We start from the raw sequence: 3,917 nt of genomic DNA on the forward strand, positions 1-3,917 counted from the left end.
CTTAGCGTGCAACGGATGGAATCTGCAGTTTGGGGATGCAAAGGAGAACGCTACCCTAATGCCAACTGTAAAGTTTGGGAAAGAGGAATAATGATATGGGGCTGTTTTTCATGGCTCGGTCTAGAGCGGCCCTAGCTATCCAGCGGAAGATAGGGGAATTCTTAACCTAGTACTCGACTGGCGTAAGTACGCATATAGACTCATTCTAGGACGATTCCTGTGGCGTATCCTAAGTTAAACTCTCTGTTAGGCAAAAGGTTTTTGGCAAGAAATCCACTGGTCCAATGCCTTCCAGCGTGATGAGCTCGATAGGCCCCCGTGCGCAACAGGCGAGAGATTACCATATTACAAAGAAAATTTTGTGCGTGCGATATATCCGGTCGGTCGCGTAAAGCAAACAGTGTTCGATCGTGGCCTGGGCACAGGAGCTTACTTGAACCTCACACACTTTGCTCATCTTACCCTTAGAGCTTCTCTTGTGCAATTTATTGGATGATATGAATATTAAGTTTGAATTAACTGGACTTTCCTAGCCTTAACGTAAGATTTTTTTTTTTAAATGACACCAACCTCTGATTTTCTCTTTTCCCCTTCTTTCTTTCTCCCCTGCACCTGTTACGCTTTTGACTAACCAATGTCCTTGTCTTCTCCTGAACAGATCCTTCATACAGGCTCCATAGTTCCCCCATCGCTCGTTCTCCAAACTGGGTACCCCACTGCCACATGTCGCCCAAATAAAACCGAGAGCCGTCTCTCACAGTTGAAGTGTACCTATGATAAAAATGACAGACCTCTACATGCTTTGTAAGTAGGAAAACGTGCAAAATCGGCAGTTTATCAAATACTTGTTCTCCCCACTGTATATATATACACTGCTCAAAAAAATAAACCTGCCTCTGATTGAGAACCATATCAGGCCAAACACAGAAATAGGAAAACATAGAAATACCAACATAGACTGCCCACCCCAACTCACACCCTGACCATACTAAATAAAGACAAAACAAAGTAAAATAAAGGTCAGAACGTGACAATGAGCTCCGTTCGAGACGATCCTTTTAAAAAGAAAATGATTGAACTTTTATTGACGCTAGGGGTCAGATTTTTTATTTTTTATTTTTAATAACGTTCCCAAGGTAAACTGACTATTTCTCAGGTCCATATCGTAGAATATGCATATAATTTACAGATTAGGATAGAAAACACTCCAAAGTTTCCAAAAAATATTGTCTGTGAGTATAACAAAACTGATTCTGCTGGCGAAAACCTGAGAAAATCTAACCCGGGAGTGTTTTTTATTTTTTTATCTGTGTTTCCTGGCCCGTCGTTCTTCCATTTAAAGGAGTATCAACCAGATTCCTTTTCAAATGGCTTCCTCAGGCTGTGACCAGGCGTAGACATAGTTTCAGGCTTTTATTTTGACAAATGAGCGAGATTTTTCAAAACTAGTCAGGTGTCCTCTGATTAGTTCCTGCGTGCGAGAGGGGTAGCTCTCCATTTTTCTTTTTCTCTCTTATTGAATAGGTTACGGTCCGGTTGAAATAGTATCGATTATGTTTGTTAAAAACAACCTGAGGATTGACTATAAAAAACATTTGACATGTTTCTACGACCATTACGGATACCTTTTGGAATTTTCGTCGAACGGAACGAGGCTTTGGTTTTCTGAACATAACGTGCAACCCAAATGGCGTTTTTTTTTTATATAAAACTATTATTTATCGAACAAAAATAACATTTGTTGTGTAACTGGGAGTCTCGTGAGTGCAAACAGCCGAAGATTATCAAAGGTAAGCGATTCATTTTATTGCTTTTCTGACTTTCGTGACCATGCTAATTTGGGGCTAGCTGTTGTAGCATTGATTGATACACTCACAAAAGCTTGGATTGCTTTCGCTGCAAAGCATATTTTCAAAATCTGACACGATAGGTGGATTAACAACAAGCTAAGCTGTGTTTTGGTATATTTCACTTGTGATTGCATGATTATAAATATTTTTTGTAATATTTTGCGCCCTGCAATTCAGTGGTTGTTTAGGAAAATGATCCCGTAAAATTGATCCGTAGCGCAGAGAAGTTAACTAGGCAAGTCAGTTAAGAACAAATTTTTATTTACAACGACGGCCTATCCCGGCCAAACCCTAACCCGGACGACGCAGGCCCAATTGTGCGCCACCCTATGGGACTCTCAATCATGGCCGGTTGTGATACAGCCTGGAATCGAACCAGGGTCTGTAGTGACGCCACTAGCACTGAGATGCAGTGCCTTGGACTGCTGCGCTACTCGCCACTCGGGAGCCCACACATCCTATCAACATGATCTGAAGAACTGTAATATCCTATGTTTCTCTGAGTCGTGGATGAACAAGGACATGCTAAATATAAACCTAGCTGGCAGGACGGAACGGCAGCATCAGCCCCAGTGGTGAGCTGGTTTTCTATTATTTCAAGTTTATTCTCTGCATTGTTGGGAAGGGCCCATAAGTAATCACTTCACTGTTAGTCTACACCTGTTGTTTACGAGGCATGTGACAAATACAATTCTCCAAACTGGATCAACTTCTCTCCCCCAAATCCCCCTCCCTCACAGTCTTCCACACCCTGATCCACTGAGGTTAACTACCACTCTATGCCTTAAAGAGTAAGAGAGGGGGAGAGTAAGAGAGGGGGAGACCAGAAACAACAGAGTGAGATGAAGAGGGCGAGAGAGACAGAAAGATAGAGAGAAAGAGAAATGGAGAAGGGGGTGCAGAAGGAAAAAAAGAGACACAGAAAGCACTACAAACTGTCCTGCTTCAGAGAGAACATATTAAGGAAGAAGAGAAGTGCTCCCCCCATTTTTTTTWWAAATAAATAAAAAGACYGAACGCCACTAACGGAATATTCCAGACTTTGATTAAAGAGGGATCAGAGAGGACTCCCCCACCATTCCTCCCTCGCTCTCTACTCACCCTACCCCAGTTAGAGTTTCCAGGCAGGTAAGGGTGAGAGAGTGCCAGAACCCTTTAGAGATGAAAGAGGAAGGCTTTRATGACACGGCATTAGAGCAAAAGAACGTGTGACACGGCGATTGATGTGTCTTAGCAACGGCGTGGTAAAACAAGGTTAGGAGCAGGCACTAGGTAGAGCAGGAGAGGCAGAAAGAGAGGAAGGAGGGGAGGGAGGGTAATAAACTCACTTTCTTTCAATGTGCTTGTTGTTCCTTTTCCTTTCCGAATGAGGCCTTTCAGAGATATTTTTGGAAAAGTAGCTTTGAAAAGAGAGAAAATAAGAAAAAAAGGGATGTGCATCAGAAGCATGGTAGCTTCAGCAGTAGTTGTGCCACAGCCTCCCTGACTCATTGTAGCTGTGCTTCACACAAACACACACACACACACACACACACACACACACACACACACAGCTCCATATGCCAGAAGAAGACCGTCAGTGTCTTGAAGATCAAAAGGAAACAATTAAGCGGGATGAGAGGGAGAGTGATGTAGTGTGGACTCCCCGCTGTTCCTCCTTGGACCTTCCCCCTTAACGGCCTCCTAAAGAGAGACAGATCAAGCCTCAGAGCTTTTGAGACGTTCCCTGCTCCCCCCTCTGACGGCACAGATGAAGAGGAGCTGTAACAAACCGCCCCATTGTCTATGCAAGATAGWTCCTTAACTTAGAGACACCCAGTTAGGCTAGTGTGCTACTGCAACTACGAATGAATGATGGAGGGCCCATGTGTTAAATCATATGCAGATTGGGGTGGTAGAGTTGTTAAAATTGGACCTTTCTTACTCATCTGTCCATCAAATTTTTCTATCAGTCTCTTCTCTCTGTCAATCGCTCTCTATATCTGCCTCTTTAGCATACTGGTTATTGTTTGGAATTTCGGATGACTGACGTGCCCAAAGTAAACTGCCTGTTACTCAGGCCCAGAA

The 3,917-nt window shown here is 43.2% G+C and overlaps 1 pseudogene; it reads right to left on the minus strand.

Annotated features, from left to right (window-relative positions):
* LOC112080727 (low-density lipoprotein receptor-related protein 4-like) overlaps nucleotides 1–3,393 on the minus strand; it is a 145,629-nt pseudogene extending 142,236 nt beyond the window's left edge.
* Between the last annotated feature and the right edge of the window lie 524 nt (nucleotides 3,394–3,917).

This window comes from Salvelinus sp. IW2-2015, unplaced genomic scaffold (genome assembly GCF_002910315.2).
Source record: "Salvelinus sp. IW2-2015 unplaced genomic scaffold, ASM291031v2 Un_scaffold16461, whole genome shotgun sequence".
Lineage (NCBI taxonomy): Eukaryota > Metazoa > Chordata > Actinopteri > Salmoniformes > Salmonidae > Salvelinus > Salvelinus sp. IW2-2015.